We start from the raw sequence: 26,076 nt of genomic DNA on the forward strand, positions 1-26,076 counted from the left end.
CCCAGCCAACGACTGATCTGGACCAAATTTAACTGATATTATCTAATACCCCAAGTCACACACTCTCAGACCCAGAAAACCCAATCAATCAGGAAACAACACTTTCAAATCAGAAACAGATTTCCTTATTCAGAGGCTGATGGCCATCTGTCAGGAGTGGTTTGATGGTGTGCTATGATTTCTGTTCCTGGTTGATAAATGTCATTTCCTAATTGGTTCAGTCATAAAAACATGGAAAAACTTTATTACACTGCCAAAACTTTGTCTTTGTGCAAGGCACATCATCCTATAAATAGCACATTATGGTTTGTTGAGTCTCTCTCCACCAATTTAACAAAGTTTCAGCCACAAAAACAAAGTTTATGAAGTAGAACAATGACTTTCAAAGTAAAGATAAAGCAATAAAACAGGAAATAATATTTTCAAATCAGGAACAGATTTTTGTTATTATTTAAAAATGTTTTTAATAAATACTTTGAAAATTCTCCAAAAATCTAAGAATAAGTCAAACATTCTGAAATTTGGTAAGCTAACAGTAGTAAATGTGTTTCATCACTGTAGCAAGTTTCATCAGGAAAGCTAAAAAAAAAACCCCTAATCTAGATTGCCCCTTGGGTTGTTAATTAACTCTAACCTAGAGTCCTTCTATTAACCAGCCCAGTAGTGAGAGTCAATCGCTTGAATTATCTCCCCCAAGAGATCCAAACTGCCTGACCTATCCTGTCAGTTTCACAGCTCTCAGTTCTCTCACACACAACCAAAACTCCAAACTTCTCTTTCCTCTTCAAAACCCAAAACCGAACTGCCTTGAAGCTCTTTTCTCTCTCTCTGCACTCTAAGACTTGGCTCCTCCTGTCTGCTCTGGCCAATCCTAGGATTCTATAAGCTCCTCCCTCTTTCTAACCACACTCAAGATGGCTGCCTGGCATTCCTCTACAAAATGAAGGCCTGCCTCACTCACTGTTACCCAGGCTTCATTCCTGGCCTAATAGGTAAGGTTCACTACAGATATAAAAGATGAATAAATGACACTATGTAACTGACAGATGGCCCATATTAGTTTTCTCAATGCAAGGAAAGAGGAGAGGAGTGCCTAGAGCTGCATCTACATTACCATATAATGGGGTGTAGGAATTGCCTTAGCCTGGTGCATCCATACAATGCACACAGGCTAACACAGTTGAACCCAGGGTAAGGCACTTAATGTGGTTAAACCCCAGGTTAAAAAAAAAACCTGGGAAATTTCTGAAACCTGCAGCAAGATTTAGATCTTTCCTGGTGTTGGTGCAATGGGGTCTATAACCCCAGATCTCCATCTGGGATCTACTATCACCTCCCCACAGCCTAGTGGGTGGGATTCCTGACCCTCAGACCCTCATTCCCCCCATGACAGCAAATCCTCCCTACCAGAATTGCCTTCTCTTTACTTCCTTATTTTTCATAGTTCAGTAAGCAAAGCAGCTTCAGAGGAGGGGAAGGGGTTACTTAGACAATGGGGCCAAACTCTTATGGAAGGAGGGAGGTTTAGAACATGTGAATAGTTCTAGTTGTAATAATTTGGACTACAAGTCAACAGTCATTGAGACCTTCAAGCAAAGATAACTTCTCAGCTTTCTCTCCCATCTAACAGGTGACTAGCACCAGTTCACTTTCACTAAAAGGGTTGGGGGCAATGTGCATACACAAGGACAACTTGTTCAGTCTGGGAAATATTTGAATGAAATCAAATAGATCCATATTTATGATGGCAACTCAAAGAGGAAAACAATTATACTGATTTTTCTTATGCTAACTATATCCTTATTATAAACAGTATAAAATGAACAAAAATAAATATTTTTCAGCAGTTTTCTCCAAATACTTTTATTTAATTTGCTGACAATGTTGATGCCAACCAGCATATTATCATGCCTTTATAAGCCTCCTTTAGAAAGACCATTGCACTGATGTTATGGGGTTTATATTAATTATCCTTTGTGCTTCATTGGATTTGCTGAAGTGCTTTGCTGGAGAGCCTCCAAGCACTAACAGGGAAATGAAATTAAACAAAAAGGTTTGGCTATATTTAAGAGTATTATGCAAGTATTTTAGAGCCGGGCTTCTAATTAAAAAGGTTGTAAACTAACACACAAGAGTGCAAGTGTCATGGCTCACCTGTGACTCCCTAACTCATCATGTCATGGTAGAATTGATCATATTTCACAAGCAACTTAATCAAATAAAAGATCTTAATAAATGCAGGATGCTTTACAAATGTTTAGCAAAGATTTATAGATCCTAAAACCATAATAAATGACTGCAGTCATATCAATGATATTCTGTTTTATATTCTGAGAAACAAATGCCTTGGCTTGGAAAGGAGGAAGCACTCATTAATTGCTTGGAAAGAGTTATACATGCAGTAGTACAGTGATAGAACACTTAATTCTTTTGTGCTCACCATTTCCTCATATGCAAGGGGGATATGTGATCAAGAAGGCAAGAAAGGAGGGTCGAAGACTAGGTATGATGGCTCTACTGACTCCAGGGATCACATACCTTCAAACTGTGTTGACTTGGTGGGGACAGTCATAAATCCTCCTCTATTGACTCACTTTCTTAGCCACTTTTAAAATAGCATGGATTCTTTCTTCTCTGTCCATTCATCCTTTTGTTCTCGTCTTATTTCAATTCCTAAAAACTAAGATCAAATTGCAAAAACTAATTGACACAAGAGTGTATGGGTAAAATCTTGGCCAACCTGCTAGGCTCCAGCAAAAGCACACTGCTGCAACCTCTCCTACAACCTCATCACAGTCTTCTCTGTGTCTTCTTCCCCTTTTTTCTACACTGTTGAAAAGGAGTCAGACGGAGTCCATTACATGATGCAAGGCAACTTCTGGTGGGACTGTGGGGCTCAATTTCCCCTTATGAACTGGCACGGGCTCTAAGATCTACTCAGTAGGCCCTCCTCTCACTCCTGACACCGTCACAAGTGTGGTTGGTGGGGACGAGGGAGAGGGCCTTCTCCGCGGTGGCCCCCCAGGCTCTAGAACGCCCTCCCCAGAGAGCTCAGGCAAGCCCCTACATTGTCTTCTTTTCTCAAGGACATGAAAACCCGGTGGTTCCTGCAAGTTTTCAAGCAGGATTAATCCCTACCCCCCCCCCCCCCCCCCCCAGCTATCAATTAGGACCTTGCTTTGCAACTTGGCCCTATGATATTCTGATGCACTAGTCCCAACCTAAACCATCATAGTTGGCCATGTCCATTCTAGAATCATAGAGTTGGAAGAGACCTCACGAGCCATCCAGTACAACCCCCTTCCAAGAGGAAAGAAAATGACATTCAAAACACCCCTGACAGATGGCCATCCGGCCTCTGCTTAAAAGCCTCCAAAGAAGGAGCCTCAACCACACCCCGAGGCAGAGAGTTCCAGTGCCGAACAGCTCTCACAGTTAGGAAGTTCTTCCTAATGTTCAGGTGGAATCTCCTTTCCTGTCGTTTGAAGCCATTGTTCCGTGTCCTAGTCTGCAGGGCAGCAGAAAACAAGCTTTCTCCCTCCTCCCTATGACTTCCCCCTCACATATTTATACATGGCTACCATGTCTCCTCTCAGCCTTCTCTTCTGTAGGCTAAACATACTCAGCTCTTTAAGCTGCTCCTCATAGGGCATGTTCTCCAGACCCTTGATCATTTTTGTCTCCCTCCTCTGGACACTTTCCAGCTTGTCAACATCTCCCTTCAATTGCGGTGCCCAGACCTGGACACAGTATTCCAGGTGTGGTCTGACCAAGGCAGACTAGAGGGGTAGCATGACTTCCCTGGATCTAGACACTATACTCCTATTGATGCACGCCAAAATCCCATTGGCTTTTTTTGCTGCCGCATCACATTGTAGGCTCATGTTTAACTTGTTGTCTACGAGGACTTCAAGATTTTTTTCACACGAACTGCTGTCGAGCCAGGCGTCCCTCATTCTGTATCTTTGCATTTCATTTTTTCTGCCTAAGTGGAGTATCTTGCATTTTTTCCTGTTGAACTTCATTTTGTTAGTTTTGGCCCATCTCTCTAATCTGTTAGGATCGTTTTGGATTCTGTTCCTGTCTTCTGTAGTATTAGCTATCCCTCCCAGTTTGGTGTCATCTGCAAACTTGATGATCATGCCTTCTAGCCCTTCATCTAAGTCTTTAATAAAGATATTAAACAGAACTGTGCCCAGGACGGATCCCTGCAGTGCCCCACTTGTCACTTTTTTCTAGGATGAAGAAGATGCATTGGCGAGCACCCTTTGGGTTCGTTCACTTAGCCAATTACAGATCCACCTAACTGTAGTTTTGCCTAGCCCACATTTTACTAGCTTGTTTGCCAGAAGGTCATGGGGGTCTTTGTTGAAGGCCTTACTGAAATCCAGATATGCTACATCTACAGCATTCCCCACATCTACCCAGCTCGTAATTCTATCGAAAAAAGAGATAAGATTAGTCTGGCATGATTTGATTTTAATAAATCCATGTTGACTATTGGCGATGACCGCATTCGTTTCTAAGTGTTTGCAGACCACTTCCTTAATGATTTTTTCCAGAATCTTGCCTAGTATCAACCAGATGACCAGACAGAAATTGTTTGGACATCCTTTTTTCCCTTCTTGAAGATAGGGACCACATTTGCTTTCCTCCAATCTGCTGGGACTTCTCCCGTTGTCCAAGGACTATCAAATATGATTGCCAGTGGTTCTGAAATGACTTTCGCTAGTTCCTTCAGTACTCTTGGATGTAGCTGATCTGGCCCTGGGGACTTGAATTCGATTAGAGCGGCTAGGTGTTCCTGGACAACTTGTTTCCCTATTTGGGGTTGGATTTCCCCTAATCCTTCATCCACTCCATGTTGCTGAGGTTGAGGCTGGCTTTCTTTTTGTGAGAAGACTGAGGCAAAGAAGGCATTAAGTAGTTCTGCCTTTTCCCTATCCCCTGTCATCATTACTCCATCTTCTCCTTGCAGAGGCCTTATCGCCTCCTTGTTCTTCCTTTTCCTATCGATGTAAGCAAAGAAGCCCTTTTTATTGTTTTTAATGCCTCTGGCATTAAATGCACTTTAGCCTTATGAACCTTTTCCCTACAGGAGTTGGTTATTAGTTTGAATTCTTCTTTGATGATTTCTACCCCTTTCCACTTCTTGTGCATGTCTCTTTTGAGTCTTAGCCCTGTTAGAAGTTCTTTGGACATCCATTCTGGCTTCTTCGCACTTGTCTTATTTTTTTTCTTTGTTGGCACTGTTTGCATTTGCGCCTTGAGTATTTCACTTTTGAAAAACTCCCATCTATCCTTAACTCCCTTGTCTTTTAATACTGGCGTCCATGGAATGTCGCTTGGTATTTCCTTTATTCTTTGGAAGTCAGCTCTCCTAAAGTCCAGAATGCGGGTTGACTTTTCTTATTTTCAGCCTTCCTTTGTATCACAAACTGCAGGAGCACATGGTCGCTTGCTCCTAAGGATCCGAACACTTCGACTGCATTGATCAGGTCCTCTGCATTTATTAGGATGAGATCAAGAGTAGCTGATCCCCTTGTTGCATCTTCTACTTTCTGGGCCATAAAATTGTCTGCAAGGCAAGCGAGAAATTTGTTGAACTTCCTACTTTTGGCTGAGTTTGTTTTCCAGCAGATATCAGGATAATTGAAATCACCCATGGCTACTATATCTCTTCTTTGTGCATGTTTGATCAACTGCTGACAGAAGGCTTCATTGAGTTCTTTATCCTGGCATGGAGATCTGTAGTAGACACCCACTATGAGATCTTTTTGAATCCCGATTCCCTTGATTCTTATCCAGATGCTTTCCAGCTGGTTTCCCAAATTGCTATCTTGCATCTATTCTGCAATGTAATTGTTTTCGAGGTATATGGCTACTCCCCCTCCTCTCCCCTTTGTTCAGTTTCTGTGAAAGAGGGTATAGCCCTCAATGGCTACACTCCAGTGATGGGAGTCTTCCCACCAAGTTTCAGTGATCTCTATGACATTGTACGTGTGATGTTGTGCTAAGAGTTGAAGTTCGTCTTGTTTATTTCCCATGCTTTGTGCATTAGTATAAAGACATGTAAGCCCTTGGGACCTTCCCCTGAGCTGTTTATTGTGATTTCGGTACTTGGTCCTTGTTGTGTTTTCGCAACACTCCATTTAGCCTTTTGGTGATTTCCTGCGGTTGTGGGTAAAGTACTATTCACAAGGTTATTGTCACCCTCCCCCTGCTGATCTAGTTTAAAGTGTGCCTGATGAGGTTTGCAATTCTGTGAGCAGAAAGGTGTTTTCCTACTTGTGTGAGATGCACCCCATCCCTTACCAGGAAGCCATCCTCCTGGAAAAGCAGGCCATGGTTGAGGAAGCCAAAGCATTCCTCCTGACACAATTTTCTAAGCCAGTTATTGACCTGTATTATTTTTCTGGCCCTTGTAGAGCCCTGTCCAACAATGGGGAGAAGGGATGAAAAGATCACATGTACAGTATACAGTATACTCTGGTTTCTCTTCAGATCGTATACAGTTTTAGCTTTGTTCTGAGAGCTCGAAAATCATTTGTGAACTTTTGAAAAGTATGCCTAGCAGTGTCATTGGTTCCTACATGAATCAACATGAGGGGGGGGGAGGGTGATGGGGCATTAGGAGCCTAGTGAGCCTCTGAGTGACATGGTGTATTTTTGCCTCCAGGAGGCAATATATTTCTCAAGTCATCCCATCCGGTCTGGAGATGATTGCTTCTGTTCCTCCAAGGAGGGAGTCACCTACTACCAAGACCTGTTTCCTTTGAGGATTGACAGGGTCCTTCTTGTGCAAGGCAGTGTGTAGGTCCCCTGAAAAGTATTCCTATTGAAGCTCTGGTCACTGGTATATTGAACCCGTTGATGGAGCATATTGAAACTGGATTGTAACTTTTGTGGATTGTTTTGAATTGTATGTTCTTGTTTTATTATGTTTTTATTATGTTCATGTTGTTGCACGGTCAATTGAATGTTTTGTTTTATGTTGGAAACTGCCCTGAGTCCTACTGAGGAGATAGGGTGGTATATAAATAAAATTTTATTATTATTTATTATTATTTCAGCAGGTTAAAGAAACAGGATCCAGAGTGCCTTTAGAGGAGTAAGGTGTTATCCAATTCCAAATGGCACAAAGTGGGGAAAAGATAGACCTCTACAGGTAAAGAACATGGGATATGTCACGACCCAGGCTACAGAGCACCAATAACCATACGCAGAGGCCAGATTCTATCTAATATCTTTATTAAGGAAATATATATATAGTTAGTAAAAGCAAATGTAAAAGTTAGTCCAGAAGCAGACCTTTCAGGAAAGGTCAAATTTAGTCCAAAGAAACAATGTCCAATATGAAATATTAAGGTCCAAAGTTGTAATCCAATAACCGAAACACTCACTTTGCCAGGCAAAGTGAGGGGAGATGACAAGGTCCTTTAGTCCATGAACTTGAGCAAGGCTAGGAAATAACTTGATACTTGAAACAAGGCTTGAAACGTGGAACAAGGTAACGAGGAACAAGAACAAGGTCCGTGGAATAACTTGGTATAATCCGTGAAACAAGGCAAGGTTTAGTCCTGGGAAACAAGGCAAGGTCCGAGGGTAAACAAAGGCTGGGAAACAGGAGCGAAGGCTGGAAACAAGGCTAGGCTTGAGCAGGGACGAGGCTTGAATCGGAGCGCGCTGTCCAGACACAACTCGCTCCGGAGGCTGACGAATTGACTCCGCGAAGTTACTACGCGGGTAAAACACCTATATAGAGTCTAACTTTCCCGCCGAAGCAGTTCTCTGGGAACCAGAAACGAAAGCTAAACTCTGAGACCAGATGTTTGACTCCTTAAAGGTTCTCACGAAAACAGACTTAATTGGGTACATTCTTAGCTGCTATCCTCGCACTCCTGCGCGAAGCTGCTTCCAAACCCCTCTGTTGTTTACAAAACTCATGGCGAGAGAACACGGGAGATGTAGGCTCAGGGTTTGTTTGACATACTTCTGGGACACAACTTTCTTGCAGGTGCAAGGTTCCCAGATCTGCCTGGGAAAGATCTGGCTGAGAAGATTCCAGTTCTGACTGGGAAGGTAAAAAACCCAAGTTTTCTTCTTCATCAGGCATTACAATGTCATGAGCAGGACTACAAGGCCCATGAGTCATCACACTATCCCCCTCCTCAAGGCCCCTCCCAAACTGGGACTCTCTCCCCGAGGCGCGAGGTCGTGGTTTGGCGGGATAGGTCTGATGAAAGCGACGGGTTAGATCAGGAGCATGGACTGTGGAGGCGTCTTCCCAAGAGCGTTCCTCAGGGCCAAAACCCACCCAGTCAATGAGATATTGCAGGCGGCGGCGGTGAAAGCGAGAATCCAAAATGTCCTGAACCTCGAACTCGTCCTCCCCATCCACCAAAATAGGGACGGGGGCCGGCCGGTCTACATCTGGCCGCACACCATCCGCCGGAAGGAGCAGGGAGCGGTGAAACACTGGGTGAATGCGCATTGAACGCGGAAGTTGGAGTTTGAAAGTCACGGGGTTTAATTGCGCCACCACTGGATAGGGGCCAATGAAACGGGCATCTAACTTCCGGCAAGGGCGATGTGAGGGCAAAAAGCGAGTGGACAGAAAAACCCGATCTCCTACCTTGATTTCGGGGCCCGGCTGGCGATGTTTGTCCGCGTGACGTTTATAGTCCTCCTTGGCTTGTTCCAGTTGCTGGAGCAAAAGTTGTTGCACCGCTGTGAGTTCCTGCAGCCAATCTTCTGCTGTGGGAACTTCTGAAGTTTCAATGACAGGGGGAAAGAAACGTGGATGGAAGCCGTAGTTTGCAAAGAACGGCGTTTCTTTTGTAGAAGCCTGGACTCCATTGTTGTAGGCAAATTCCGACAGTGGTAACAGAGAAGCCCAATTGTCCTGTTGGTAGTTTACATAACAGCGAAGGTACTGTTCCAAAGTGGCGTTGGTGCGCTCCGTTTGCCCATCCGTTTGGGGATGATGAGCTGAAGATAAACGAGAGTCTATGCCCAATAGTTTTTGTAGTGCCTTCCAGAAACGAGAGGTGAATTGGGAACCACGGTCTGTGACCAAACTCTTGGGCAATCCATGTAGTCTGAAAACATGTTGGAGGAATAAATCTGCAGTCTCTTGGGCCGTGGGAAGACCTTCACAGGGAATGAAATGGGCTAACTTGGTGAAAAGGTCCACCACCACTAGGATCGTGGTGAATCCACAGGAAGGTGGTAAGTCAGTGATAAAATCCGCAGAAATTATTTCCCATGGGCGAGATGGGTTAGGAAGGGGGTGTAGAAGCCCTGAGGGCTTCTCCCTTCTTATCTTGGAGCGCTGGCATACTGGGCAGGTGTTGACATATTTTTCCACATCCTTGCGGATCTTGGGCCACCAGAAATCTCTTAGGATCAAATGCATGGTTTTAAATAGTCCGAAATGCCCTGCTGGTTTGCAGTCATGACACAGACGAAGTGCTTTTTCCCTGCCCGGTCCGGGTGGGATATAAACATGATTTCTATAGCAAAGCAGTCCATCTTTAAGCGAAAAGGGAAAATGCAGACCTTGACGAAGTTGGTCCTGCGCCCAGGCATCTGCTTGCTGACTAGCCCTGATTTCTTGAGCACAGATGGGCCCTGGAGTAGAGGGAGTTGAATCAATGGGAGTGGATTTGGTGTTCCCCACTGTGAGCGTGGCAAAGTTCTCGGGTTGCAGTAGTTGGGATTCAAAGGTCTCCTTGCGTCCTGCAGCGTATTCCGGTTTACGTGACAGGGCGTCTGCTTGCTTGGTTTGGGCTGGGGTCACATAATGAATCTGGAAGTTGAAACGTTCAAAGAATAAAGCCCAACGTTGCTGCCTTTGATTTAGCTTGCGGGCAGTTCTTAGATGTTCTAGATTCCGATGATCAGTGTGGACTTCAATGGGAAATTTGGCCCCTTCTAGCCAATGTCTCCAAGTTTCAAAAGCTGCCTTTATGGCTAATAGTTCTTTTTCCCAAATGGTATAGTTCCTCTCTGGTGCGGTTAGTTGACGAGAATAATAGGCACAAGGATGAAGGTGATCTCCCACCGGTTGTAGGAGCACAGCCCCAATTGCCACATCAGAGGCGTCCGCTTGCACCACAAAAAGGGTTTCAGGATCTGGATGCTGAAGGATTGGCTGGGATGTGAATAATTTCTTTAGTTGCTGGAACCCTTTCTCTGCTTGATCAGTCCAGCGGAAGGGCTGGTTTCCACGGATGCAGCTAGTGATTGGGTCAGACCAGCGGGCAAAATCTGGAATGAACTTGCGGTAATAGTTCGCGAACCCCAAGAATCGCTGCACCTCCTTCTTGTTAGTTGGCGCCCGCCATTCCAATACTGCTGAAACCTTGGCTGGATCCATGGAGAGCCCTAGAGGCGAGATACGGTATCCAAGGAAATCTACCTCTTGTAGATCAAAAGCGCATTTTTCCAGCTTGGCATAAAGTCCATGATCCCGCAATCGTTGTAACACCATTTTGACGTGGTTCTCATGTTCTGATTGTGATCTAGAAAACACCAAAAAATCGTCCAGGTAGATTATCAAGAACCTATCTAGATAGTCCTGGAAAATGTCATTGACAAAATGCTGGAACGTTGCGGGAGCTCCGCATAATCCATAATTCATAACTCGGGACTCGAATAATCCGAATTTGGTCTGAAAGGCGGTCTTCCACTCGTCCCCTTCTCTGATGCGAACTAAGTTGTAAGCTCCCCGAAGATCCAGCTTGGTGTAAACCTTGGCTCCTCGAAGTCGGTCTAGTAGATCCGAGATTAAGGGCAGGGGATAGCTGTTCCGCTTGGTGATATTATTCAATGCTCTGTAGTCCACCACCAAGCGTAATTCCCCTGATTTCTTCTTCACAAACATCACTGGGGAGGCGGCTGGAGATTGAGAGGGTCTGATGAATCCCTTGCGAAGGTTTGTCTCTATGAATTCCCTGAGAGCTTCTTGCTCTGGTTCAGTCAGGGAGTAGAGATGCCCTCGCGGGATCGGGGCCCCCTCCACCAAGTCAATGGCACAGTCATAAGGTCTATGTGGGGGTAACTTTTCGGCTTCTTTTTCATTGAATACATCCCAATACTCGGAGTACTTCTTTGGCAAGGTGATAATGGGCTCGGTGTCTGTGGCATGGCAGACCTTGGCTACGAGGCAATGGTTTTGGCAGTACTTTGAAGCAAACTGCAGTTCTCTGTTGGACCAGGAGATGCTTGGGTCGTGAAGCGTCAGCCATGGAATCCCCAAAATCACAGGGAAATGGGGAACCTCAGTAACAAAGAAGGAAATCTCTTCCATATGTTCCCTTATCCACATCCTGGTGGGTTCCGACCACTGGCTTACGGGGCCCGTCTTGAGAGGGCGGCCATCGATGGCTTGCACCACACGGGCATTCTTGAAGTCATGATATTGTAATCCCAGAGAGTCGGCATACTCTCTATCAATGAAATTGTTGGTAGCTCCTGAGTCTATCATGGCGTGGATCATGACGGGTCCCTTTTTTGCTGACCATAAGGTGACCACTAGAAGGAACAGGACCCCGGTTGGCGGCTCTTGAACGGGTTTCTTGACCGGGTTGGCGAGCCTCTCTACGCCCGGTCGTTGGCTTCCCCCGCCGGCTGTGTGCCAGCCGCCTCAGACGCCTTCGTCTCCGTGGAGGACGCCGCCGCAAGACGGGCGGCGGGCTTCCCTTTGGCTGGGCACTCTCTGGCGAAGTGGCCCCCATTCCCGCAATACCAGCAGAGATTTAGGCGTTGGCGGCGGGCCTTCTCGGCGGCATCTAATCTGGGACGCACATTGCCCAACTGCATCGGCACCTCCTCGCTCCCTCTGGGGTATGGGGATGGTGGTGGGGGTCTCCACACTGGACGCGGCTGAACGCTGGCGGGAGCGGGAGGTTTTGCCCCAGCTCTACCGCTCTGGCCTCGTACCCACTGTTTTCTGTTGGCAATCATGACTTCAGCCCGTAAACATTGATCGATGAGTGCTTCCAGCGTTTGGGGAGGATCCACCTTGGAGATTTCCTCCAGCATTTCAATGTTGAGACCCTCCCGAAATTGTCCTCTGAGGGCAACATCGTTCCAGCCGGTGTTGTGGGCCAGCACTCGGAACTCGGCTATGTACTGAGACATGGGTCTGTCTCCTTGGAAGAGGCGGCGGAGTCAAACTGTCACGACCCAGGCTACAGAGCACCAATAACCATACGCAGAGGCCAGATTCTATCTAATATCTTTATTAAGGAAATATATATATAGTTAGTAAAAGCAAATGTAAAAGTTAGTCCAGAAGCAGACCTTTCAGGAAAGGTCAAATTTAGTCCAAAGAAACAATGTCCAATATGAAATATTAAGGTCCAAAGTTGTAATCCAATAACCGAAACACTCACTTTGCCAGGCAAAGTGAGGGGAGATGACAAGGTCCTTTAGTCCATGAACTTGAGCAAGGCTAGGAAATAACTTGATACTTGAAACAAGGCTTGAAACGTGGAACAAGGTAACGAGGAACAAGAACAAGGTCCGTGGAATAACTTGGTATAATCCGTGAAACAAGGCAAGGTTTAGTCCTGGGAAACAAGGCAAGGTCCGAGGGTAAACAAAGGCTGGGAAACAGGAGCGAAGGCTGGAAACAAGGCTAGGCTTGAGCAGGGACGAGGCTTGAATCGGAGCGCGCTGTCCAGACACAACTCGCTCCGGAGGCTGACGAATTGACTCCGCGAAGTTACTACGCGGGTAAAACACCTATATAGAGTCTAACTTTCCCGCCGAAGCAGTTCTCTGGGAACCAGAAACGAAAGCTAAACTCTGAGACCAGATGTTTGACTCCTTAAAGGTTCTCACGAAAACAGACTTAATTGGGTACATTCTTAGCTGCTATCCTCGCACTCCTGCGCGAAGCTGCTTCCAAACCCCTCTGTTGTTTACAAAACTCATGGCGAGAGAACACGGGAGATGTAGGCTCAGGGTTTGTTTGACATACTTCTGGGACACAACTTTCTTGCAGGTGCAAGGTTCCCAGATCTGCCTGGGAAAGATCTGGCTGAGAAGATTCCAGTTCTGACTGGGAAGGTAAAAAACCCAAGTTTTCTTCTTCATCAGGCATTACAATGTCATGAGCAGGACTACAAGGCCCATGAGTCATCACAGATAGCAGAAAATGAACCTCAACAGGAGGGAACAGAGTAAGATGGTTCCCCCTGCTGTCCCCTGCTGTCCCTCGCTTCCCCCATTCATGTGATGAGGCCCCTAGGCTGTGTGTTTTTCCTCAATAATACATTGCCATCTGGACCACACTCTGATGTTACTTGGACACATGTGTTCCTTTTATCTGTGTCAAGTTGGAAAAGACAGGAAGGGGAAAATGTTTGGGTAGACCAGGACATAGAGGTTATATTTCCCAACTCAGGAGCTCTGAGACCTCCTTCTGAACTGGTTACTACTAGGGCTGTGCACAGAATCATTTTTCAAAATGGGCTCTGGCTATTTTGGCTCTTTTGGCCAGCTGTAATGGCACAGGCTCTGCTATCATTTTCTTTCTGACTGCTGAAAATGACTGCTTTTGGTTTCTTTTGGCTACATGTGGAGTGTGGAGAGGCAGCTACAAGTGTTTTTTAGGCAAGCTAAGCTTCCATTTTTCTGTTGTTAGTAGGCTTCTGTGAGAGACAGATCGGTGATCTAAATTTTCAATGCCATTTGCAGCTCTGCATGGCTTGGCTTGCTTTTTGACTCAATTAGCAATAAATAGCTTACTTTCTACACACTTAAGTAACTGCCACCAGTGGTGCCCTTCACATGAGGCAAGCTTTAAATGTTGGATAGAGGTATCTTGCCATCTCTAAAGCTGCCATAAAATGAGGAGGTAATTTATATCTAATGCTCCTTTAGGTGGTGTGGCTTCCATTGAAGTAAGTGTTTAAAAAGGGTGCCTTGACTCAGCTTCATTGAAAGGGTATTGAGCAAACAATCCCAGAAAGGGTGGTTTCTTAAATTTGATGCCTTTAATCCATTTCTGATTGAAGGATATAAAAAGAAACAATCCCAGGAAGGGTGGTTTCTTTAACCTGATGCTTTTAATCTAGGTCTAATTGAAGGATACAAGGAGAAAGGATACCAGAAAGGGTAGTTTCTTAAGTCTGATGCCTTTAATGCAGGTCTTATTGAAACATATAAGAAGAAAGGATCCCAGAAAGGGTGGATTCTTAAGACTGGTGCCCAAAAAATGTTGGAAAGGAGAGCCTTGTAAGTTCCCCATTGCCGCCAATGAGCCGGATCTTCTGGATCTTTTGGTTGCCGGATCAAAAAACGGGGTTTTTTTCTCAACCAAATTTGGGAGGCTCCTGAAAAATGGATCTGGGGGTCCATCAAAATCTGGACAACGAAAACAGAACCAAATTGCACACCCCTCATTAGTACCAGCTGGCATGGGTCACTCACCAGGAAAGCAGGAGTGATTTAGAAACATTATACAGGATGAGCATCCATTATGTGAAATGCTTGGGATCAGAAGTGCTTTATATTTTGGAGTCCTGAGGATTTTGGAATACTTGTATTTGTGTTCACATAAATGATGAGATATCTAGGGAATGAGACGCAAGTCTAAATAAGAAATTCATTTATATTTCATATATACCTATACATGTAGCCCAAAGGAAAATTAATATACCATTTTATAATGCATGATGCATGGTTTTAGATCATCAGAAAACAAGAGTGTCACTATCTTAGCCACCCATGGGGGGGGGGGGGGTGTCATCATTTGAAGTTGTTTGGATTTTGGAATTCTGAAAAAAAAATTCTCAACTTGTATATAGCATGTCAATTGTGATCACGAATGTTTCCTATTTCTGTTTCTATTTCTCAAAAGATGTTTATAAAGTGCTGGGAAGAGTTTATCATTTTTTTTTCTATAAAAAACAAACAAACTATACAAAATGCACCTTCCACTAATGGTCAATAATAGTTTATGGACATAGCACCCCATCTGTTCAAGCTATCCTTGCTAACTGTTATTTATGAATTTTTTTCTGTTGCACAAAGCAATGTCTGACTTTAAAGAAACATGTCTAATTAACAAGTTGTACATAGCTGCTACTACAGCCATATGGACTTCGGATATCCTCAACTTCTGATCAGGTGAAGAATGTTCCTACCAGTTTCTCCACAAAAACTGTTGAAAACATTTCTTTCAAAATGGAGAACTAGTATGGCTTGCTGGCACTGGGGACATCTGGGAATTCAAAATAATAGGCATATATATCTATTTATGATTCCTCACTTGAAATCAGGCTGGCCCTTCTAACAAAAAGTACCACAAACAGAGGAATTGCTCTAAAAAAAATAGCCATGTAGTTCCTAAATCCGTAGCTTAACTATGTTAATATTTATTTAAAAAGTAGTTACACTTTTAATATTAACTGATGTAATGTAGCAGATGGTTCCATGAACTAGAGCCCAGTTCCTCCAATGCATAAAGTACATCCTAAGTTGTTACTGATGTGCATGTCTCTCTGTGTATTAGTGCACTGTCACATAAAGACAAGCACAAAGGCAAGACAGCGAGACGGAAATAAACAAGAGACTTATGTAAACAGTGGGGCCAAAATGTTCCGAACACATGAGGTACAGACTGTGCCTCTTACATTTCACAGCCTCCTGAATCACAGTTTTCATTTTTTCCTTCTATACTACAGAGAAGTGATGTAATATGATGGCCGAGAAAAAGAGTCAGATGCCTTAAACATTTTTATTTTTATCCCACCTTTTTCCTAGTACAAGTCCCAAGGCAGCTCACAGCAAATTAAAACAAAGTAGATCTACAATGTATTTTGATACAGAAATTTTAAAACCATTAAATAAACCATTCTATTAAAAACATTAAATTTAAACAATATAAAAACAGATAAAAACATGGCATATCTCATTAAAAGAGTTATCTGCTACAAAAAAATTAAGAGCTTAAGAACTAATTAAAAAGGTCTTTTCCTGCTGGCAGAAAGAGAACAGTCCAGAAGTAAACCAAGGCTCCCATGGAAAGGAGTTCTACAACTTGGAGCAATCACTGAGAAGTGTCTCTGTCTTGAGTACATACATATGCTGAGGATAATAGTACGTTCATATATCTGATGAAGTGGTATTTCATATACAGTTGTCTACACAGTAAGAAGTCTTTTAGTTTTGATGTCAACTGGATATAACAAAATGGCTTTACCACAAAGCAATAAAAAATCTGAAACCTTCAGGAGACAAATTTACCAATGCAGTAGAGTCTCACTTATCCAACATAAACGGACCGGAAGAATGTTGGATAATAAGGAGGCATGAAGGAAAAGCCTATTAAACATCAAATTAGGTTATGATTTTACAAATGAATCACCAAAACATCATGTTAGACAACAAATTTGGCAGAAAAAGTAGTTCAATACGCAGTAATGCTATGTAGCAATTGCTGTATTTATGAATTTAGCACCAAAATATTACGATATATTGAAAACATTGACTCAAAAAATGTGTTGGATAATCCAGAATGTTGGATAAGCGAGTGTTGGATAAGGGAGACTCTACTGTACCAGTTGAATAAATCCCAGTAGGTCCTCCTATGGTTTCCTTGCCAAATATTAATGTTCCTTTGTTAATACACTGGGTTTTTTTTGCTAATGTATTTGAGACAATTTCAGCTTAAAAACAAAAATAATATTAACAAAAAGTTATCGGAATCCTCTCCAGCCAGTGATAGTCTCTTCCAGAGCTCCCTGAATCATTTTCTTTTGTGGTCTGATACATGTCATGGAATCATAGAAAAGTAGAGTTGGTAGGGTCGTCCAGTGGTTCCCAACCTATGCTCCATGGAGCCAGGCCTGGCCCAACACGGGAAGCTAACCACGCCCCCGCATTGGGCACCATGTTCCAAGGGGGTGCTATCAAGCCTCCTGGGAGGCGGGGCCACACCTGGCCCCGCCTACTGCACCCTGGCCACGCCTCCCATGCAGCGAGAGAGGCGGGGCCAGGGTGCGCAGCACGGGAGGCAAGGCCAGGACACACAGCGCAGGAAGCAGGGCCAGGTGTGGCTCTGCCTCCCGGGAGGCTTGATAGCACCCCCAGGAACATGGTGCCCAATGCAGGGGCGTGGTTAGCTTCCCGTGTTGGGCCGGGCCTGGCTCCATGGAGCATAGGTTGGGAACCACTGGATGACCCTACCAACTCTACTGTTCTATGATTCCATGACATGTATCAGACCACAAAAGAAAGCCCAGCCAGGCCTTCGGCACAGCCTGGAAGACCTCCCGCTGCAGCCTGGCTGGGCCAGGGGCCGTGGCGAGGGAGGCGGGGCCAGACTTGGCCCCGCCTCCTGCACCACGTGCCCTGGCCCCGCCTCCCGTGCCGCCCATGCGGAGGTGTGGCCGCATGCCACGGGAGGCGGGGTCAGGGCATGGGGTCAGATCTGGCCCCGCCTCCCATGGCACGGAGGTGTACAATTTTTTTTTTTGCGTACCTTTTTATATTTCCTCGTGCCAGTTCTGCATGGATCCATAAGGGCTCCATGTGCACTCCCCAGGCCCCATCTACACTGCTATATAAAATCCAGTTCAAATCAGATAATCTGAATTTTCTGCTTTGATAATGTGGATTATATGGCAGTGTAGATCCAGCCCCAGGGACTTGGTGGCCACTCCAGAATATATACAATGAAATTAAAGAATAAGAAACAAAAAGTACAATCAAAATAAGAAAACTAGAAATTACATTCTGAACAGAAATTTGCCAAGTTGAATCTTGACCCTCCTCTAGCAGAGGATGCACTGTAAAACATAGGGTAGACATAAGGGGCATTGCCATAGAAATTGATTCTAAAAAGGGCTCTGGAAGTCAAAAAGGTTGGGAAACACTGCTTTAATCAATTTCTGCGTATTATCATTATTAAAGAAAGTATGGAGCAAAAACCTAAAAAACAAAACAACCATTCCTGTTTTGTAACTTGACATCCCACCTGCTAGTTTCCATTTATGTGGCTTTACCAGCCTGGGCAGGTGACATACCCATTGCCAGCTTTCAAGAGTAACCCCCCAAAAATGGGGGTTAAGAAATGAATAGATCTCTTATTGTGGGGAGCCTTGCCCTGAGTGACAAAGAGATACCAAAATTCATAGTATCCAACTGTAGGTGAGAAGTGGAGGTTTTTTTTTTCGTGTCAGGACTAACCGGAGTTGCTTCTGGAGTGAGAGAATTGGCCGTCTGCAAGGACATTGCCCAGGGGACGCCCGGATGTTTTGATGTTTTACCAGAAGGACAGTTATCATCCAGTAAAGCCCATCTATATTTATCCTGGTACCTCTAGCAACATTTGTCTGTCTGGATGCATCCTTTGCAGAATGGCAAAGCTACTGGTGATCAGTTTTGGAACTTTATTTGATTCCCTGCCTCCTTCTGATTCATTCTCGGGACAAACCACAATTGATGAGGTATCTGCTACTGGTTCACTAATTGTCACTAGTAAGATTTTAGCAGTTAGGCTTCACCTTCTAAGACATCCCTTTCAACAAATGGAAGCTTTACATCTGCGATCAGCAAAAGAACAATATGTATTTTTGATTAGGAGGGCATTTAAAATAAACGATAAGCACAGAATCACATGGACAGAGTTTTCATACATGGCTGTTCTCTCAGAGGTAAAACTATGACTCTCAGGTTATTTTAAAATTGGAACTCAGTGCTTGACAGGTCTTTTGCACCTCTCATACCTGTGTACAAGCTTTATTTGCTGAAAAGCCTCATTTTACATATTTTAAACAGCACAGGTTCTCTATTACAACTGGCCATCTTAAACAAAGAACCAAAGGGGATGATGTTAAGATGGATTTAGTAGAATATCTGAATAGTTTGACTTACTGTATATACTCGAGTATAAGCCTAGTTTTTCAGCCCTTTTTTAGGGCTGAAAAAGCTCCCCTCGGCTTATACTCGAGTGTGGGTCCTGGCTGGCTTCTATTCAGGTCGGCTTATACGTGAGTATAAATGTATTCAGAGTTGGACAGAGTTGGACAGTCTTATCTTATTAAATAAGAAGAAGAAGAAGAAGAAGAAGAAGAAGAAGAAGAAGAAGAAGAAGAAGAAGAAGAAGAAGAAATGCAATTAAGGCCAAGATCGAAAAATCAGCTGTTGACCCAAAATGCAGACTGTGCAAGGAAACCGACGAAACCATTGATCATATCCTCAGCTGCTGTAAGAAAATCGCACAGACAGACTACAAACAGAGGCACAACTATGTGGCCCAAATGATTCATTGGAACTTATGCCTCAAGTACCACCCTCCAGCAGCAAAGAACTGGTGGGATCACAAACCTGCAAAAGTATTGGAAAATGAGCATGCAAAGATACTGTGGGACTTCCGAATCCAGACTGACAAAGTTCTGGAACACAACACACCAGACATCACAGTTGTGGAAAAGAAAATGGTTTGGATCATTGATGTCACCATCCCAGGTGACAGTCGCATAGATGAAAAACAACAGGAAAAACTCAGCCGCTATCAGGACCTCAAGATTGAACTTCAAAGACTCTGGCAGAAATCAGTACAGGTGGTCCCGGTGGTGATGGGCACATTGGGTGCCGTGCCAAAAGATCTCAGCCGGCATTTGGAAACAATAGGTATTGACAAAATTACGATCTGCCAGCTGCAAAAGGCCACCCTGCTGGGATCTGCACGCATCATCCGAAAATACATCACACAGTCCTAGACACTTGGGAAGTGTTCGACTTGTGATTTTGTGATATGAAATCCAGCATATCTATCTTGTTTGCTGTGTCATAATAAAATAATAATAATAAAACTTTATTTATACCTCACCACCATCTCCCCGTGGGGACTTGGGGTGGCTTACAATGTTACAAAAGAACAACACACATACATTAACACAATATGCACAGGTTAAAATGCAATATGGTAACAAAAACAAAAGTTAAAACAAAAGTTAATACAATAGTAATAGTATCAAACAACCACCAATACAGTTCAGTCAACTTCATAGGTGGAGGGGACAGGGACTGTAGCAGCAATATAAAATAGAATCATTAGATTAAAATACCCAGATAAGAGGGACCTAGTAAAATTCAGACTAGAATTATAATGTCTTATTATTATCTTAAATTACAGTTTTATATAAATATTCAAAAACATATAACCTACTGATGCCTCAAATAATGTAATTTTATTAATATCTATTTTTATTTTTGAATTTGACCCGTAGCTGCTGCATTTCCCACCCTCGTCTTATACTCGAGTCAATAAATTTTCCCAGTTTTTGTGGTAAAATTAGGTGCCTCGGCTTATATTCGGGTCAGCTTATATTCGAGTATATACGGTACATGGTTTAAATGTATCAGTTTTGTTTTTAATTCATCCCCCATGCTCCTTCCCCACTGTACAGCATAAGTGGGGACAGAAGGAGCAATTGGCTTTCAGAATTAATGGTATGGTTTATATATTGTCTCAGGTTTCTCAAAGATGGTTTGTGCCAGAGTAGGTTCAAATATTTGGATCACGGCTCCTGTTCATGCTTGTTCTATTGGCAGAAGAGTTACAACCTAATTTTAGGAACCATTCAACTCCATCCAAACCATATTTTTTTAAAATGTCAAACAGAACATTTTCTAGTAGCTCTCAGAAATACCCTGTGGTTGAACATGACAAACCAAGCATTTTCATTTGCAGATAAGGTTACAGCATGCCTATCTTTCAGTGTACATGAGCAGGGAACAAATTAGCACTTGCTGGTTGTGGCTGCCAGGCAGAAGTTCAAAGTTGAGCAAGTTCAGAACAGGCTGTTCACTTGGCATTAGAAGAAAAGTTTGCTTTGGAAATCACATTCAGTAACTAAAAGGGGGTATTTAGTCTGGGGCAGTGGCTGCATTAAATATAAACAATGAAATATTTAAAAATGCAGCAGAGCCTTCTTGTCAATGAGTCATAAGAATTGGCAATGGGGAAGGCCAAGGAATAGGTGAGAGGAGCCCCCTTACTCCTGCAGATAAATGATGGGTATCAGCAGATGAAAACTTAGAAAAAGACTAATGGTGGGTTCTTCCCAGGTTTGCAATTATGAAATTACCAAAAGAGCATGCCAGAGAAACAAATTATTGTTTCAGACACTCAATGAGTCCTTCCTGGTGGAACTCCAGCTGGTGGAAGTTTGCAAAATGTCCTGGGGTTAGGTGCCTAACAGGAAAAGAAGTTGCACTGCTTCCATTGCAGAGACACACATATACACACCCCATCACCACCATCAAGTGCTTTGTTCACTTCCTCCATCTGGTATGGATCGGTGGAAAAGGTTAGTCCGTTCTTTTTTGTTGTTGTTTTCATACAACACCTTTCTGAATCATCAAGGTAAAGGTAAAGATTTCCCCTGACATTAAGTCCAGTGATGTCTGACTCTGTGGGTTGGTGCTCATCTCCATTTCTAAGCCGAAGAGCCGGCGTTGTCCGTAGACACCTCCAAGGTCATGTGGCCGGCATGACTGCATGGAGTGCTGTTACTTTCCCGCCGGAGCGGTACCTATTGATCTACTCACATTTGCATGTTTTGAAACTGCTAGGTTGGCAGGAGCTGGAGCTAACTGTAGGCGCTCAAGCCACTCCCGGGATTTGAACCTGGGACCTTTCGGTCTGCAAGTCCAGCAGCTCAACGCTATAACGCACTTCGCCACCAGGGCTCCTTGCATCATCCATCTACTTCACAAATGGGAAATAATTAAAATAAAACAAATGTGGGGAGATGTTAAAACACCCATGTGTACTATTAGAAAATTGAAGCATCAGCTGTACAGAACTAAGGTTAAAAGTTGCTTATGATTCAACAGATGAGAAAGGAAAGAACTTGACAACGTGATACATATGGATTCACTGGTATGCTCTTCTCTTAGTTTCACTATGAAACCAGTAATTTCAGCAGACCCATCTTTACCTTTATGGTACCAATGTGTTTAAGGGATATAGTTTTATACTGAAGTGAATATGTTTTGTAACTCTGGAAATATGGAACCTGGAATATCAGGGTTCTGACTCATATGGAAGGTCTCCATTACTGAAACTCTCCTCTTCAGATCGGTTGCTTCTCACATGAGGGCGGGAGGGCAGGGCTAACAGGCTCCTTTTGTTATGTGTGAATTAGGCTCTTACAGAGAAGGATAGGTAAAGGTAAAGTTTTCCCCTGACGTTAAGTCCAGTCATGTCTGACTCTGGGGGTTGGTGCTCATCTCCATTTCTAAGCCGAAGAGCCAGCATTGTCCGTAGACACCTCCTAGGTCATGTGGCTGGCATGACTGCATGGAATGCCGTTACCTTCCCGCTGGAGCAGTACCTATTGATCTACTCACATTTGCATGTTTTCGAACTGCTAGGTTGGCAGGAGCTGAAGCTTAACAGCGGGCGCTCAAGCCGCTCCTGGGATTTGAACCTGGGACCTTTCCGTCTGCAGTTTCTGCAGCTCAGCGCTTTAACGCACTTCACCACCAGGGCTCATTATCTGAACTAAACAGGTTCAGATAAAGTTGACAATGGAATTGTGTAGGAGGTCCTAGGTGTGTTATAGAGATATGTCAATATCTGGAAGAAGTTGGACATAGAGGACCTAGAGATTCCTAAAGAGAACATATTAACCAAATCCACAAAAGCTAAAAGTGCAAAACTGAAGTGCTGACTATACTCCAATTCTTTTTTAAAAAAAGGAACTGCTGCAAATCTGGTTGAGGAACGGAAGCCTCTTCTGCACAGCTGTATGAAATCCCACATTATCTGCTTTGAACTGGGTTATATGTTAGTGTGGACTCAAATAACCCAGTTCAAAGCAGATATTGTGGGTTATCTGCCTTGATATTATGGGTTATATGGCCATGTGGATATGCTGGTGATGAAATAAAAGCTACCCAGTAATGGAAGTATTGTCCATGCTTGCCTTTTGTCTGGCTTAAAGTGAGCTATGGTACAAAAATGAAGAAATTTTGCTCGGGTTAATCTTGTAAAAAGAACAATATGCTTGTACACACTCCAGCGCACTGGTTCCAGAGCTAATGTTTTGTCTTAATGGTAAGATTCCAATAACTTTTCCTAATGTCACCTCAATTTGACTCTATGAAAGGCTGTCTTTGGAAAGACTGACTTTATGTTAGTAATCAACTGGCTTTATATTAATAATTGTTCTTGTATCTTTATATACAGGATGGGAGATTGGACCATTTCCATACTATAGATTACAATGCATATTCCTGTTGGCCAAGTTAAAGAGAAGAGGAATTATCAAACAATTCTTTGTTCCGTTAATGGGTTAATAATATTCAGCAGTCCATTCTTTCCCCCTCTTTCTTTTTCCTTTCCTTTTCCTTTCCTTTCTCTCTCTCTCTCTCTCTTTTTCTTTCTTTTTTGAAAAGGCTTATTTAAATGTTTATCAGTTGTGCAAAGTGGAGCATCACTAGAGAGACGCAAGGGAAAACCGATCATTGCCTATGCATGGCAGCGTTGTAGGAAGATTAAAATAACATTGAGTATATTCTGTAAATGAAGGAGAGAACTAAAAAAAAGCCTCCAGAGTCCATTATAAATTTTAATAATACATCAAGGTAATGTAACTGAATAACCGATCTCTGAGGGAAGAAACACAACATTTGGCTAATATTACAATTTAAATTACGAAAACAAAAAGAGCTTTTAGTTAATCTTGTCTTTCTGCTTTTATTCTTCAGGCTTTCTTATTTATTTATTTTTTATTTTTTCCCTGATTCCAAAACACCATGTAAACAAATAAAAGTATGGGAGAAAAATAAACAGTTTGGCATCTCAGTAGATTAATTAATGCGCTTCAGCCTTGGCACCAGTAGGCGAAAATTATGTGCATAAATAATATCACTAATTAAAAAGATGCAGATTAACATGCAAATAATGTTAATGAGGATCTGCAATTCCAGAGTGGATTCGCATAACATCAACAATTTAATGGGTTGGAAGGCTTGTGTTTGCATTACATTAATAAATTTCAAAGACCTTGCATAAAAAAGTTCTGTCGGAGCCTCTGTATCCCACTTGTGAGTTGTAAATTCTGTGGGCAGTTGCAAGCCCTGGTCGGCAAATGCCCAAGTCATTATCTCAAAGGCTGCCGAGAAGGTGCCGCGCGCCAGTGTAACCAGCTGTTGGGAACTGGGCAGTGGGCACTGGGCTCTGCCAATTATTCATATTATTTGGGGAGTCTTGATATTTATTTAAAATGATTAATATTTTGTGCTCTGCATCTTGATCTGAAGGGAAATTGTTTTAAAGATGGAGGGTTGTTCTCTTTTTGTTTTTTGTTTTTCTCCCCCCCCCCCCAAAAAAAAAACAAAAAACCTTAGCCTTTGATGTGTCATGGATGGTTGAATGCATAATGGAATTGATTAAGCAGACATAATTTCTAACCATGGGCAAAACAATATAAGATGTATTTCATGATGTAATCTAATGTTAAGATAAAATATGGCTGTATTAAATGAGTCATAACAACCCATATATGTATAGGTGAAGGTTTCCCCTGATGTTAAGTCCAGTCATGTCTGACTCTGGGGGTTGGTGCTCATCTCCATTTCTAAGCCAAAGAGTCGGCATTGTCTGTAGACACCTCCAAGGTCATGTGGCCAGCATGACAGCATGGAGCGCCGTTACCTTCCCGCCGGAGTGGTACCTATTGATCTACTCACATTGGCAGGTTTTTGAACTGCTACGTTGGCAGAAGCTGGAGCAACAGCGGGCACTCACTCCACTCCTTGGATTTGAACCTGGGACCTCGGTCTGCAAGTTCAGCAACTCAGTGCTTTAATACACTTCACCACCAGGGCTCCTATCTATATATATATAAAAGGGTAATGAAATTTAGGCCTAGGACAAAACAACAAAACTACACAGCCCAGAAACACTAAACTTGGCAGCACAACCCCTCATCCATGCTTCTACGTTCATACAACAAAAAGAAAAGAAAAATAAAGTCCTAATTAGAGGGAGAGGAATAATTGTTTTTATCCAATTGCTGCCAGTTAGAAGACTAATCTCCCCCACTTGATCTCCTAGCAACCCACTCAACCCAGGGGACAGGCAGAGTTAGGCCTCACTTAGTCCTCTTCCACACTGCCTATAAAATACAGATTATCTGATTTGCACTGTTTTATATGGCAGTGCAGACTCAGGGCTATATAACCCATTTATAATCTTATATTATCTGCTTTGAACTGGATTATCTTGACTCCACACTGCCATATAATCCACTTCAGTGTGCATTTTATCCAGCTGTGTAGAAGGGGCTTCATATATTTATATATGTGTGCAATATTACACAGTATGTGTGTGTGTGGGGGGGGGGGAGCATGTATAACACAATAAAATATATTTTACATGTGGAAAACTTCTCTAAGAGCAAAGATTAAGGAAGACAAGAGCCTTTCTTCCTCCTTTCTTTTCCTTTTTTAAAATCGTTTTTATTTTTTTAAAAAAAGAAAAAAGAAGGAGAAGGAAATGGGGGGGAAGGCAGGGAAGGGTGGTAAGTGGAGGTTATAGGGTAGTGAGAGGAGAAACATCCTCCTTTCTTTTCCTTTTCCTTTTCCTTTTCTTTTCTTTTCTTTTTTTTTGGAAATGCCAAATACCAATGCCAATACTTCTCGCTCTATTATTTCTTTCTTGTTTTTTTTTAAAATCATTTCAAGTATCAAGTGACTTGTTAATTATTCTATAATGCAGCTGTTACAGTTTAATGGTGGTTAAGAGAAAGACTAGGATAATCCCCTTTTTTGAATCCCAACATTGCCATAATCTCTCCAGATGACCTTATGGTTCAGTTTTTTCCCTGTATAATGATGGAGATTCTGACATACCTTATAGAGTTGTTATAAGGATTATAATGAAAGATTACTGCTTAGATCTATTTACCAAATGAAACACCCACCACCAGTATATACACACATATGTACTAGTACAGATCTGTTAAGTTAATGGGACTTAACTTACCCATCTACCTAGCAATTCATATCCATTCAGCCCAAAGTGTGCAGAGCACTATG

The 26,076-nt window shown here is 43.0% G+C and overlaps 1 long non-coding RNA gene across 1 annotated transcript; it reads left to right on the top strand.

The window, feature by feature from the left end:
• The first annotated feature begins 828 nt into the window (after window positions 1-828).
• LOC134299020 (uncharacterized) lies at window positions 829-23,828 on the top strand. The gene is made up of 3 exons (XR_010006181.1): window positions 829-992; window positions 7,074-7,168; window positions 23,222-23,828. It is a non-coding gene; the product is annotated as an uncharacterized LOC134299020 (long non-coding RNA).
• The last annotated feature ends 2,248 nt before the right edge of the window (window positions 23,829-26,076 follow it).

The sequence above is a fragment of the Anolis carolinensis genome, chromosome 4 (assembly GCF_035594765.1).
Source record: "Anolis carolinensis isolate JA03-04 chromosome 4, rAnoCar3.1.pri, whole genome shotgun sequence".
Taxonomy (NCBI): Eukaryota; Metazoa; Chordata; class Lepidosauria; order Squamata; family Dactyloidae; genus Anolis; species Anolis carolinensis.